The sequence below is a fragment of the Schistocerca nitens genome, chromosome 1, assembly GCF_023898315.1.
Source record: "Schistocerca nitens isolate TAMUIC-IGC-003100 chromosome 1, iqSchNite1.1, whole genome shotgun sequence".
In the NCBI taxonomy this organism is placed as follows: Eukaryota; Metazoa; Arthropoda; class Insecta; order Orthoptera; family Acrididae; genus Schistocerca; species Schistocerca nitens.
The window spans coordinates 920,887,126-920,902,725 of record NC_064614.1 but is presented as its reverse complement, the minus strand read 5'-3'; the positions used below and the strand labels follow the sequence as shown (position 1 = coordinate 920,902,725).

Here is a 15,600-nt window from a genome sequence, read left to right as displayed (position 1 = left end):
ATTTTAGAACATGTTTTTTGCTCGAGTATCATGTCGTTTTTGGAAACCCAGAATCTACTATGTAGGAATCAACATGGATTCCGGAAACAGCGATCGTGTGAGACCCAACTCGCGTTATTTGTTCATGAGACCCAGAAAATATTAGATACAGGCTCCCAGGTAGATGCTATTTTTCTTGACTTCCGGAAGGCGTTCGATACAGTTCCGCACTGTCGCCTGATAAACAAAGTAAGAGCCTACGGAATATCAGACCAGCTGTGTGGCTGGATTGAAGAGTTTTTAGCAAACAGAACACAGCATGTTGTTATCAGTGGAGAGACATCTACAGACGTTAAAATAACCTCTGGCGTGCCACAGGGGAGTGTTATGGGACCATTGCTTTTCACAATATATATAAATGACCTAGTAGATAGTGTCGGAAGTTCCATGCGGCTTTTCGCGGATGATGCTGTAGTATACAGAGAAGTTGCAGCATTAGAAAATTGTAGCGAAATGCAGGAAGATCTGCAGCGGATAGGCACTTGGTGCAGGGAGTGGCAACTGTCCCTTAACATAGACAAATGTAATGTATTGCGAATACATAGAAAGAAGGATCCTTTATTGTATGATTATATGATAGCGGAACAAACACTGGTAGCAGTTACTTCTGTAAAATATCTGGGAGTATGCGTGCGGAACGATTTGAAGTGGAATGATCATATAAAATTAATTGTTGGTAAGGCGGGTGCCAGGTTGAGATTCATTGGGAGAGTGCTTAGAAAATGTAGTCCATCAACAAAGGAGGTGGCTTACAAAACACTCGTTCGACCTATACTTGAGTATTGCTCATCAGTGTGGGATCCGTACCAGATCGGGTTGACGGAGGAGATAGAGAAGATCCAAAGAAGAGCGGCGCGTTTCGTCACAGGGCTATTTGGTAACCGTGATAGCGTTACGGAGATGTTTAGCAAACTCAAGTGGCAGACTCTGGAAGAGAGGCGCTCTGCATCGCGGTGTAGTTTGCTCGCCAGGTTTCGAGAGGGTGCGTTTCTGGATGAGGTATCGAGTATATTGCTTCCCCCTACTTACACCTCCCGAGGAGATCACGAATGTAAAATTAGAGAGATTAGAGCGCGCACGGAGGCTTTCAGACAGTCGTTCTTCCCGCGAACCATACGCGACTGGAACAGGAAAGGGAGGTAATGACAGTGGCACGTAAAGTGCCCTCCGCCACACACCGTTGGGTGGCTTGCGGAGTATGAATGTAGATGTAGATGTAGAAGCCATAAAAATGCTGAAGAGAGGAGAGGTATCATGAATAAATGGCGTACCTGCAGAGATGCTGATAGAGGGAAGAGATACCCAACAAGAGAGAGTATACCACCTAACTAGTATAATTTGGAGGAGAGAGATGAACCCTGCAGAATAGAAGCAGTCTGATATCTGCGCAATACTGAAGAATGAGACCCAGTGAGATTCAGCAGCTATAGACGAATTACCTTACTATGCACAATTTATAAGACCCTGAGCATGTTATTGCTGAAGCGACGAACACCATACGTTGAGAAGATACTAGGATTCAAACATGCAGGGTTTAGAAAGGAAAAATCAACCGTAGACTAACTACATACAATGAGACAAATACTGTCAAATAGCTAGGAATTTCGCAGAGATGTTCACTAGACTTCCAAAAAGCGTATGATAGTGTGAACAGGCAAGCAATATTTTGAATACTGAGAAGGCCGCGGGTTACTAGAAAACTTATAAAAATAATACAAGCGTGTATATAAGAGACTATATATATGGTGAAAGTGAATGGAAAAATGTCAGGGGAATGCAAGTTGAAGAGTGGAGTGCGACAGGGAGATTTGACTCTCCCTTCTTCTGCTTAATCAGGTAATGGAAGGAGATTAAGCGGATGATGTAGTTTTAATAGCCCAGAATGAGCGAAACCTGGTGCAAATGGCAAGAGGCTATGAGACCAGGCATGAAGCTGAATATGGATAAGACCATATACCCTGTTGCGAGTAGAGAGAACGGTGAAAGAACTTTAGATGTAGATGGTAAAATCTTTGGGTGCGGGGGTAAAAAGAGTTCAAATATCTTGTGGAAGTACTCAGTGAAGGGAATGAGATGGATCACAAGAAATAATGGCAAGAGTCCAAGTAGGAAACAGGTCAAGCTGTGCACTCGGAAAACTGGCTGAAGTCCCGCCCTCTATCGACATCCACAAAGATACGTCAGAGGGGAAGACCACGGCTGGGGTTGATTGGTGGGATCAGAGAGGATGTAGGTAAGATTAGACCAGCGGGAGAAGCGTACACGGACCGAGGAAGATGGAGGAGGCTGATTGGCGAGGCCAAAAACCGACTACGGCTTGTGTACCCAACACAGCAAGTTGTTGCGGAGTTGATTCTGTGCGTCCTTCGAAACATGGTGCATCATCTTTTTATCTTCTCCTGTGTTTACCCGTCTCTCTAAGCAAAAGCCAAGAAGCTACCCACTGGACTCGCATTCGGGAGGACGACGGTTCAATCCCGTCTCCAGCCCTCCTGATTTAGGTTTTCCGTGATTTCCCTAAATCGTTTCAGGCAAATGCCGGGATGGTTCCTTTGAAAGGACACGGCCGATTTCCTTCCCCATCCTTCCCTAACCCGAGCTTGTGCTCCGTCTCTAATGACCTCGTTGTCGACGGGACGTTAAAAAAACACTAACCTAACCTAACCTAACCAAGAAGCTACCAAAGCAGCTGTTCGTTTTTGTCATCCCCAATAAGATATCTCCGGCAGCGGCACACTGAACGGAATGTGTGATTCACTCTATAACTTATGCCTTTATTTGTACTGATTTTACAAGAGGCCGTAAATAGATCAGCCACCTTTTTCTTTTTTGAGATCCGTGTCCAGCTGATAAGACACACTCAGCGTCTGCGTCCACTTCTGTTCTCGGACTTGAAGCGACAGCCGTTCTTCCGGCATTCTTCCTCAGCGCAGCACTGCCTAAGACAGTGCTTTTCCGCGTCAAATAAAGTAAAATGCGTTTTTTACAAGCACGGTTGTTGTGATCGTGCTCATTTGTCGCACATTCTTATCATATCGTTCTCTCTCTCCCGTTAGAAGTCGGTTGTAACTTTTGGCGATTTTAGAGCAATGCCCTCGCGTGGTCAGGTGTATCCGCGCTGTTAAGACTTCCATTTCTCCTCTCCTTTCTCTCTCTCTGTTCTAATTCAATTTCCCACTTTTACTCACGGACCATCAGATAAAATAAAGCCCGTTGCTTCTGTGATTAGCCGGCGGTGTCCGAGCGGTTCTAGGCGCTTCGGTCTGGAACCGCGCGACCGCTTAGGTCGCAGGTTCGAATCCTGCTCGGGCATGGAGGTGTGTGATGTCCTTAGGTTAGTTAGGCTTAAGTAGTTCTAAGTTATAGGGGACTGATGACCTTAGATGTTAAGTCTCATAGTGCTCAGAGCCATTTGAGCTTCTGTGATTAAACGAATCTTTTGTTCGTAAATATTGTTTGCCCTCGACTTGTATGTCCATAGTACTCGTCTTAAATAGGTTATTATATTTTTTTAATTCTTAACTTACTGTCTAATAGTTTTAACACAAACTATTTTTCGAAATCCTTTAATTCTGTTTTGTTTCTGTTATTTAACACTGTTCATATGATGGAAATGCACAACGCCAGTCTGATCCGCGAGATAGGCTTTCATCGTGGCACTGTTTCCAAATTACACTTACACTAGCTTTAATACAGATCTTAGCTAAATTTTTCAACAGGTAGGTGTATTACGAGCTGCTTCTCTCCTGCTCACAGCAGAATAAAACGATATGCACGCTTTTAAGTTCAAACAATGTGACTAACAAATGTCTTCTGTAATACTGAAATAGATCAGCAAGGACAGGATAGGATTAATCTGGAACGTGCGTGACCAGTTGAGGTGAAAAAAATGGTAACTTTTCTACATTTCTTCTTAACCCTAGATTACTAAATCCTCGTAAAATTTACGATTGTAGTAGGGTACAAAACAGTACATTTGGTACGTAACGTACCATTGGAGATCTAATAATGATAATTAAGTAATACATAATTTCCCTTTGAATGTTGTAGTATTGAGCGCGGCGTATTTTGGTACGTTCTACGGAAACTGTAATGTTACAAGTAACATTTGCGTGTTGTTTCCATCTAGTACCTCCTCACAGCGTTCAAGACCCGCAATTAACCAGTCCATTGCGTGTACAGATCCGTCTGTTCTCATTCGCAGGCTTCCCGTCTGCACGGTGCCTGGTACACTAGGAACCCAGCATGTGATGCAGTCTTCAAATGTCCTAGTTCTTATTTATTTCTATCAGTGGGCAAAAGGCGCTAGTACAGAAACTTCCTGGCAGATTAAAACTATGTGCCGGACCGAGACACTAACTCGGGACCTTTGCCTTTCGCGGGCAAGTGCTCTACCAACTGAGCCACCCAAACACGACCCACGCCCCGTCCTCACAGATTTATTTCGACCAGTACCTCGTCTCCTACCTTCCAAACTTAACAGAAGCTGTCCTGCGAACCTTGCAGAACTAGCACTTCTGAAAGAAAGGATATTGCGGAGACATGGCTTTAGCCACAGCCTTGGGGGATGTTTCCAGAATGAGATTTTCAATCTGCCAGGAAGTTTCATATCAGCGCACACTCCGCTGCAGAGTGAAAATCTCATTCTGGACGCTAGTACAGTTTATCTCCACTTGAAATTTTTGTGAGATTAACCTCGTAAATAAATATTTAAAAAAATATCAGCGCTTTTTCTTTGCTTTGTTTGAAACTTAGTGACCAGTCTTAGCTTTGAATCACAGCCTTCGCAATGCGATATGAGATTTCAGGGAAACCTGCGTAGTTTTTTTAACACGCTGATTTTGCTATCTTCTTCAAAGTAGTTTTACAGAAAATGTTTGTAATATGTAACAGTAATGAGATTCAGACTACCACATGAATAGCCGTCGGGAACAATTGCGCGATGGCAAGGCAGGCCAAAAGAATTCGTGGCTCATATATTTTAACTACTGTTCTCTTAAAATCATGAGAAGTTCGGTCGAGTTATAAAACTGACAGGAAAGCAGAATACAGCTATCGAGCAAGTAGCTGATTCTAACCGTGAATTTGGGGAACAGTACCCACTGTAGTTAATTATTTATGTAATTCCTTGTCTTTCGTGACTCTTCCTTTTGCTGTTTGAAATTTAAATCCTATTGTAATTTTGAAGCAAAGCGATGAGAATTTCTCTCTTCGTCTCACTCCCCCCCCCCCCCCCCCTTTCCTTTTATGATTTACTGAAGTCACCTGTCATCCACAACATACTTTTCTGCTGGTTTTATTTTTAATGCACATTTTTATACTTTTCAAAATGACAGATTTTACGTCCGCAGGACGACCTATCTTCTCATAAACACTTTGGGCTCTGTTCATCAACAGCGTCACTTAAAAAAAAAAATGTTCAAATATGTGTGAAATCTTATGGGACTTAACTGCTAAGGTCATCAGTCCCTACGCTTACACACTACTTAACCTAAATTATCCTAAGGACAAACACACACACCCACGCCCGAGGGAGGACTCGAACCTCCGCCGGGACCAGCCGCACAGTCCATGACTGGAGAGTCTTAGACCGCTCGGCTAATCCCGCGCGGCAGCATCACTTAAGAGGAGTTCTATTACTTCTAAAACGTTTAAAACTTTATATTTGGTCTATGTAGGTGTTGATTAACAAGTAAAGAGGAAACGTTTTAAGACTTCATTTACGCAACTACTCTTATTCTCACACGCATTTTTCTGGCGATAGTTATACGAGGGTAATCCCAAAAGTAAGGTCTCCTATTTTTTATAAGTACATAGACCTGTTTATTTCTACAATGGTTTACATCTTGAACATTTAGCTATATTTCGACATAATCACCATTTCTGTCGATGCATTTTTGTTGACGCTGTGGCAGTTTTTCTATGCCCATGTCATACCAGCTCGCCGCCATGCTGTTCAGAAAGTTATGAACCTCTTCTTTCACCTCGTCGTCGGAGTTGAATCGCTTCACGGCCAAATGTTCTTTGAACCTAGGGAACAGGTGATAGTCACTGGGCGCCAAGTCAGAACTATGGGGCGGGTGGGTGATTATGTGTCACTAAAACTGTTGCAGGAGAACAACGGTTTGTCGAGTGATTTGTGGGCGAGCGTTGTTCTGGAGAATGTGTACCCCCTTGCTCAACACCCCTCTTCTCCGGGCCGGCCGAAGTGGCCGTGCGGTTAAAGGCGCTGCAGTCTGGAACCGCAAGACCGCTACGGTCGCAGGTTCGCATCCTGCCTCGGGCATGGACGTTTGTGATGTCCTTAGGTTAGTTAGGTTTAACTAGTTCTAAGTTCTAGGGGACTAATGCCCTCAGCAGTTGAGTCCCATAGTGCTCAGAGCCATTTTTTGAACCTCTTCTCCGGTTCTGAATTGCCCGTTGAGGTTTTTCAGAGTCTCACAGTACCTGTCAGCGTTAATTGTGGTCCCAGCGATTCAGCTCCGACGACGAGGTGAAAGAAAAGGTTCATAACTTTCTGAACAGCATGGCGGCGAGCTGGTATGATATGGGCATACAAAAACTGCCACAGCGTGTACAAAAATACATCGACAGAATTGGTGATTATCTCGAAAAATAGCTAACTGTTCAAGCTGTAAACTGATGAGAACCATTGTAGAAATAAACAGGTCTGTCTACTTATAAAAAAATAGGAGACGTTATTTTTGGGATTACCCTCGTACATTATGCTGATTTTGTAGACAAAGAATCGCGCCGGGGTGTTGTTTCCTAGTGCACGGGTTTCAAATCTTTCCCTTTGACGGAACAGTTTCAGAATCCTCGTACTTTGATTGAACGCCTTGTTTATTTTGAAGGTTAATGAAATTTTAAAAATGAGAAGAACTATTTCATTCAGTGATGACTTCAATTGTAAATTATAGCTAATAACAAAGAAATCATAAAGAATGAAAAAAATAATTAGTACAGTCAAAATGTTGAAAAAAACATAATCCTATTGATAGTTTTTCGCGGAACACTCACTTATTTTCCACGGAACACCAGTGTTTTGCGGAACACAGCTTGGGAAACCCTGTTCTACTTCAAGAATTTGCACTTCCGTCTATGTAACCTACAACAGTAGTTACATCCTCTCATCTGACTAAGAGTTGAAACTGGTGATGATAGCGTTTGTGTGATCGGAGGCCGAAGCACGAGATAATTAATTTTAATTTATATACTGATGTTTATTCAGGTATTTTGTGATAATAGTTAAGGATATGTGTATAGTTTGTGACCGTGCTAGTAAACGACTCTTCATTTTCGTTTCTATATCGCATGAATGGACCCTTAAAGTAATTCTTGATCCCCTTCCAGTTTTAACAATATGTTCCAGGTAGCCATATTTCACTTTTGTTCTGTTTAGTTCGCTAAGTTGTGCTGCAGCTGTTGCTTTAATACAAAGGTTACATTTACTTACATCTCGCACATATAGTGAGTAAAACTCATGGCCATCTTGCGAATGAAGTGAATTAGTACCAAATATTGAAATCCCGTTTACGTGTAACAGCGTCGATAACCTCCAGAAATTATGCTTTGTGTCCCAATTTAACGAAGGTGGCAACTCACTTTTGGTAATACTGACGCTTGAACCTCGCAGCACCTTTAGTCGGGAGCGACATCCTAGCTGAACGGCGATCCCTCCTCTGCGCTGAGGCGAAACAGATGGGCAGTGTTCTGCAACATAAAACCCAAGAGTGCCAGACCGTTTGCTTTTTTTCTCTCCTTCTAAGTAGGCCAGCATCTGGAACTTGTCAGCAGAGATGACAGGAAGACATACAGCTGCCGCTCTGTGGTGCCCACACCCACCGGTAACCAGTTTTTGAGCGCTCGTCGCGTCGATTTAAGAGCGGGCGGCCGGACGATGAATTGGCGTAGTCTTTAGAGAGAGCTAAGTTCAAGTGTTTGTGAAAACTGCAGCACCGTCAGTGGTTGCGGGACAGGCGAGCTTCTACAGAGTGAACTCACGTGTTGCAAGTGTGACCGAGGCGAAGAACTCGAGCCCGAGTGGCGAGGGTTGGACATTATGATCAGCCAGGTTTTTAGCTGAACCGTTCGACGTCTGTAGGAACTTGGTGGACCCTGTAGAATCCTCCTCACCACTGTAGTCTTGTCACGATCCGCTCGGCTCCCCCCGTCGGAGGTTCGTGTCCTCCCTCGGGCATGGGTGTGTGTGTCGTCCTTAGCGTAAGGTAGATTAGGTTACATTAAGTAGTGTGTAAGGTTAGGGACCGATGACCTCAGCAGTTTGGTCCCATAAGACCTTACCACAAATTTTCAATTCTTGTACCGTAAGGCAGCAAGGGAGAGGATGTTATGGGTGGCCGGTATCCTCTTTCTACAACACAATTGCACTTGTGGATTAATACGTTTCTTTATTTACATGAAGCTGGTACTTAACTGGAATAGAGTCCATGTTGTGGTACAAGTCAATCAGTAATAGTCCTCTTGCAGACAATATCGGTAATCTTGCTGTTACAAACTTCAGTCTCACTGCTAGTGCCGCTATAGTCGCTAACCCTGCTGCTCTGCACTGTCGTAGCCTGTGACATGAACTGAGCCTGCTCTGCGAAGAAATGACAGACGCCAAACTGGAAGAGTGAATCAGTGCGGCCACCCGGTCAGCGGCGGCGGCCTGAATACATGCTGTTGAGAGGGCGTTGGCGACGTTGTTTGTCGGTACGTCTCTCGCCTCTCTCGTGATAGGCGCGCTTGATCCATCGTCTACTATCGATCTTTGCGCTTTATCTTTGCTGACCGGCGTGCACCTAATGTGACAAAACATTACTAATCGCCAAAATATTAAATGGTGGCAAATGCTTTAGTGCCGTAACATAGATTCTCCAAACATTAAATAAAACCGTCCGTAACCAGGTGGTTGGTATGAACACTGCAGTGATTTACTATGCACCTGCGAACTATCTCGATCTTCATCTACATACGAACGCTGCAGACCATACGATGCATAGCGGGGAGTACCTTGTACCGCTACGAATCATTCCCTTGTCTGACCACTTGCAAATGGAGCGAGGGAAGAACCGCCGTCTATAGGCTTCCGTACGAGTTCTAATTTCTTTTACCTTGTCTTCACGGTCCTTACGCAAGTTGTAAGTTGGTGGCGGTGGAATCGTTGTACAGTTGTGTCGCAAATTTCGGTTGTCTTAACTTTCTCAATACTGTTCCGCGAAAACCGCTTCTTCTACCCTCTACAGAGTCCTATTTGAGTTCTCGTAGCATTTCTGTAATACTCAGGTGTTGATCCAACCTAAAGATAACAAATCTAACAGCACGCGTGTGAGTTGCTTCGATACGCTCGTATGATCCGACCTGGTGGGGCTCCCAAACACTCAAACAGTAAAAGTGTTCCATACTCAGTCTCCTTTACAGATGTCCTACACATCTCTATTCTCTCAATAACCGTAGTCGCCCAACACCTTCTCTACAATCGATCTTATGTACTCGTTACATATCTCTTTGCATCATTATGCCTAGGTATTTAGTGGACGTGACAGTGTCACAATAGCATACGACTAATACTGTATTCGAACATTGCAAAATTGACTTCCTACTCAGATGGTTCAAATGGCTCTGAGCACTATTGCACTCAACTTCTGAGGTCATCAGTCCGTTAGAACCTAAAACTACCTAAACCTAACTAACCTAAGGACATCACACACATCCATGCCCGAGGCAGGATTCGAACCTGTGACCGTAGCGCTTCCTACTCATTTGCATTAATTTACATTTTTGCGCATTTAGAACAAGCTGCCGTTCATCACATGAAATAGAAATTATGTCCAAGTCACCTTGTATGTTTCCACAGCCACTCAACAACGATATTCCCCGTACAGTACGTCGTCATCAACAAATAATTGCAGGTTGTTGCTCACCCTATCCGTCAGATCATTTATGTATATAGCCGGCCGCGGTGGCCGATCGGTTCTAGGCGCTTCAGTCCTGACCGCGCTGCTGCTACGGTCTCAGGTTCGATTACTGCCACGGGCTTGGATGTGTGTGATGTCCTTAGGTTAGTTAGGTTTAAGTAGTTCTAAGTCTAGGAGACTGATGACCTCAGATGTTGAGTCCCATAGTGCTTAGAGCCATTTATGTATATAGACAACAAGAGTCGTCCTATCACACTCCCCTGGGGCACTCTTGACGATGCCTTTTTGTCTCCGATTAACGCTCGCCGTCCTGGACAGCGTATTGAGTTCTATTCCTCACAAAGTGTTCGACCCACTCACATATGTTAGAACCTATTCCGCTTGCTTGTATCTTTGATAATTCGGCGTTGTGGCAGTGTGTCAAACGTTTTCCTGAAATTACCTTTTCTCTTTAAACTGCCTTACTTAGCAAGTTACAGAAGGACCCACAATTTAACGTCGATTCCCAACCACTGTGGAACTCGGCATTTTTCACATTTGCAAGTCATTGCCCGATGTGAAAGACGAGATTACTGACGCAAAAATATCTTAGAGCGGACACGGGATTTAACCCCGGACTTTTGGGTTTGTACACTTCACTTACACTCTGAGCCACCGAACAACACCTTTCTAAATTAAATTGAAGTCAGAACTCATGTGTTTCGGACAGCAAAGACATCGTACCATCGTGAGAACAAAATACACTGTGCGTGTTGTTGTATGCCTCGTAACTTCTCTTGGCAATAGCCCTTGCACGATGTCCAGATAAGCTCACCGAACTCGTCATCTTACGTCCAGTCTCTATCATCGCAAAATCGCCCCTTTTCTTTGTCCGTTTGTCGCGTAAACAGGAGCAGTGAAAAGCCATGAGGACGGATATAAAGGGTGTAACTAAATTCCATTTACAGACTGTGAGGAAAGATTTCTTATATCAAAACAAGAAAAAAAGGTCTAGTAAACATGGGCTCTATAATGAATATATTAAGAGGTATGAGCACTTGTTCGTCTTCGATACTGAAAACACATCTCTTCTACAGCAAGCTGTTTTCTTTCCCTTTTTTTGGACAAAAACAAGAAAAAAAGTCCTTTAACTTTGGCTCTAAAATGCGTATCTTAAGAGATCTGTCAGCACGTGTACAATACAAAAGACGTGTTTCACAGCAGCGAAGATGAACAAGTGCTCATATCTCTTAATGTAGGCATTTTAGAGGCCATGTTTACCGACACTTCTTTTTTTTCAGTCCATACCACCTCCTCACAAAATACAGAAATCGAAGAGATCGCTATTGAACAGATGCATTTCGCAGTGCTGAAGATCAACAAGCGTACTTAGCTCTTTGGATGTGCATTTTAGATCCCACGTTAACCGGACATTTTTTGTTGTTTTGGTGCACGGAACCTGTCCCACCCTTATATGGGTTCTCCGCCAACTTCAGTCTAGATAACTGATTGATTGATTTTTATTTCTCCCCATTTGACTACACAGTGTGTTCTTTTAATAAAGAACAGGTAAACTCAACTAATGTCGTCAAAGCCGCGCGGAGTGGCTGCGCGGTTTAAGGCGCCATGTCACGGATTGAGCGACCCCTCCCGCCGGAGATTAGAGTCCTCCCTCGGAAATGGTTGTATGTGTGTTGTTCTTAGCGTAAATTAGGTTAAGTAGTGTATAAGTCTAGGGACCGATGACTTCAGCAGTTTGGTCCCTTAGAAATTCACACACATTTGAACATTTGATGTCAATTATTTAGCATTGGGGTTCTAACTGAAGCAAAAACGTGCTAATAAGGTAGTGAAGTTGTATATATTTATCTCTATATTTATATTTAGATCTTAAAGTTATTTAGTTACTATTCAACTCAGGTGACTGCAGCACAAACAAACACATATGACAGATAGAATTATTTACGGTTATCTGTAGTTTAAGATTCAGATATTAATTATTAAAAAATCCACTGGTTGTAATTCCGAGTAACACTCTGATCGACACCTATTCTAAGGTTATAGCAACTTAACTCCGTAGCAGTGAAGTGAGTTAGGCACACTAACAGCTCTTGACGACGCAAATGCTACAATGAATGAAATTTCTAATGGGAGCGTCTGTCTTCATTATTGTTTCGGGAGCACAAGTATCTGTAACAGCGCTGTGAATGAAAATTGTTACACGTCGGAATGCTGTCAACAGATGTTATCTGTGGCATTGTGCTCTGTTTGGAGTGGACGCAGCCGTTTTACAGTCACGTGCAAGCGTAAACGTGATACACACAACGGCTCCGCAAAGATGGAAATATTTTCAAAGGACCGCTTCAAGGGCGTTAGAACACTCAAATGTGTAATCGAAAATCTACTGTACTTGCAGAGTAGAACTAGAAACCTGAATATGTTTTGTTCCAGGTAAGTCTGCAGCGTTTCGTGGTCGTTGTCATCTAAAATCTTTAAGGTTGTTACGCCGCGTCATGTTTCTTCTACGTGAACAACGTATCGACCACTCTTGTAGGATCTTCTTCAGGTTCTTGTGGCGTCCAGCCAAACGTGCTTATTGTTAAATTTCGATACGCTAAGCAGGTTATCTATGGGCTATCCATACCACTAAAACAGATTTAATTTACAGATCTCTTTCTCGTTCTTAGGGTAAACTGAAATTCGTCATATATAACGTAATTAAAAATAGTGGTCTGGTGTGAATTGATGAAAAATTGCTTGCCATATTCATTACAACTTATCAAGCTTGTTACATTTTAGCTCATTTGTCTTGCGCTCGGATAGGGTGTCTCGAACACTTGTTTGGGCTTAAACCATGACGTGATGAGAGCAGCTTTTGAATACGATTTGTAGATGACGCTAGTTAGCGTTCAACAAGTTCATCTTACAAGGATGTATACTAATCATTATAATATTTTTACCAATTCAGCTATTTGTAAAATAAACATGTGTCTCGAACGTTTAAATAATTAAAAATCAAAAATACGCAGATATATCGTATTTTAGTGAATGAGGAGAGTGAGTCGCATTATTAATTTTTATGTATAATATAATATAAAATAAAAATATAATGTTAAATTACAAGTATATCACTGTTTCCCTCAAGCAGCATGCGTAATTAGTGTACGAATGATTAACTTCCACAGTTGTCGGCCAAGTTCACACATCACTTAATAGGATGTCAAGCGTTCTCACTGTATCATTAAATTAACGAAACTTCTTAACATATATTATGTAAACAACATTTAAAAGATAAGTAGACTCCAATATTAGACGGTTGTTTAGTAGTCAGATGTGGGACCGCTACGGCCAACAACCCCAACAAATGTATAGCCATCGAGAAGGGGAGAGCCGGACAGTGGCCAGGCCTATGGCATTCCTGTTTTTTAAGATGTGTGGCAATACACAGAAAAGCATAGAAATGAGTGATTACAATCTGCAACTATTAAAGTAATATCGAGTAGTTTAATTACCTTAGGACCCAATTAAATACATTAAATACGTCAGTTTTCACAAAGTGGCTAAATGGCCACTTTGCACTACATTAGTGGGCGAAGGAAGTACTTAGTTTTGAACCCAAAAAAGGAGAAAAAAACCTATTTTAACTATGAGCTAAATTCTTTTGTCGTGAAACATGATTCGAATTAAATTGTCTACACTTTTCACAAGTAAAAGTCAAACTGTGTGTCTCGACTCCTATTCAGTGTTCGTGAGTCCAGAGGGAGCACAATTAATTGGCACGTAATCCACTGCACCGTGCTTCTCTCCCTGAATTTGAAAATTTTTCTTCGCTGTACATGCACCCCCTGTCTGCATCGTTGTGATCAAAAAGAGTTCTTCTAGGTTTCCTGGTCTTAGCATTCTTCTGTTTATCGCCTTTCTTCTTTTCGTCTGCTTTTCGCTTTTCATTCGTTTTATTTTTCTTTTCTTCACTTTCTCAAATTGCCATTTCGGGGTCACTGTTACAAGGACCTGCTGCAAGTATCGCTGTGGAGCCTTCATCTCGGCCGCTGCTTTTACGTTTTCCCCTACACAAATTGGCCAGAAGCTACCGCCAAGATGGCCATTTTGCCCACTCTGACGCCTTTACACAAAAGCTGTATACCCTGTAGTGGAATGACTTGACTTGCAGTAATTAAATAGGTCTATGGAGACAGTGTATGCCACTTCCATTACAGTTTCACTAAAAAGACGTAATTCACATTCCCTTTCCATAAACTGACAATTTACCTTACATCAGGATAACTAAAAACCTCAAAAATTGATATAACACTGAGGAGCGGCACAGCAAACAGTTTAGACTTATGGTGTGACTGGCCCTCCAGCAGTAATAAGTTAAAGCATTTCCCGCACCATGCCAGCATCTTATAGCCTCAGGACCCCAACAGCCACTGTGCCCACCAAGACCCCTTTGCCCGACTGGTTAAACGTACTCGGATGTAACAATAAGATCTATAATCCGACATTGTAGTGTGTAAACATTGATGAACAAAATAATGTCGATACTGTAGAAAAGCGTAAACCCATACTAAGAAACCATGTAAAGGAACAGAAGATCTGTGTGTAGAGAATAAACAGAAAAATTGTACAGCTGTTGTTCACCTCACAATAGTAGTATTGACGTTTGTCATCAACTTCAGGACGATAAGCCACTGAAATGTACAAGGTGCGTCTAAAAAGTGCGGTAAATGGTCTCTGAAAGTAAAGGAAACACGAGCAGTATCTGCGAAGCGTAAGGTTTTCAGGGCTAATTTAAGACGGGATCACAAAAAGAAATCTGCCGGAGCGAAAATCTGGAGAATAAGGAGAATGTTGAAGAACAGACACCTTGCATTGAGCGAGAGAGTTGAGCACGCAGTAGTTGCGGATATTCAACAAAGCCTGAGCACGGTGCTTGGAGTGATTCCGCAAGAAGCGTTTTCTGATAGTTTCCAAAAGCTTTGCAACCATTGTAGTAAGTGTGTGGTAGCTAATGGTGATTACTTTGAAGGCTAGGAAAGCTATTTTGTTTGTAACTCTTGTTTCCTTTATTTTCCAAGATCAATCACCGCACTTTTCAGACGCAGTTTATAGGTAAAGAGATGAAGGCTCAAGTTACTAGGGTTGTTATTATTCTATTGGCATGGAAGACCACAGTTTTAAACGCAGGAAAATTTGTCATGTTGTTGGTTAGACTGCATTTGTACCTCTGTGTTAACGTAACAATATAAGGAGAACAAAGTAAATGAACAGAGGTCGTATTGTGACTGGCCAACTAGCGGTCTTCACACGAGACGTGTTGCTCATCGCGAAGCGCGCCAAACGTCGCCGTCGTGGTTGCTGCACGGTTTTGAAACGGCCAGCTGCATTTCCCGGAACGTTCTCCTCATTGTGATTTACGACTGCAGCAGACTCCAGCGGCAATTAGCTGCATCTGGCGTGCTAATCACACAGCTTGTTTACGAGAAAGGGCTCACATAAAATGATTATGTTAACTTTGTAGCGAACGTAGAAGAAGCGCGGGAGAAATCGCGAGGAAGAGTCCGAACTCGACGATGACTCGAACAGCGAATTGCTGGTAGAGGGACTCTAGGCATGCTGGACAAAGATCTGATATACGTACCATTAGAGGTTTCTCATTGGC

At 42.7% G+C, this 15,600-nt stretch overlaps 1 protein-coding gene across 1 annotated transcript in view; it reads left to right on the top strand.

Annotated features, from left to right (window-relative positions):
• The window catches only part of LOC126192404 (protein similar), a 734,705-nt gene that overhangs the window by 239,210 nt on the left and 479,895 nt on the right, over nt 1-15,600 (top strand). The window lies entirely within an intron of this gene.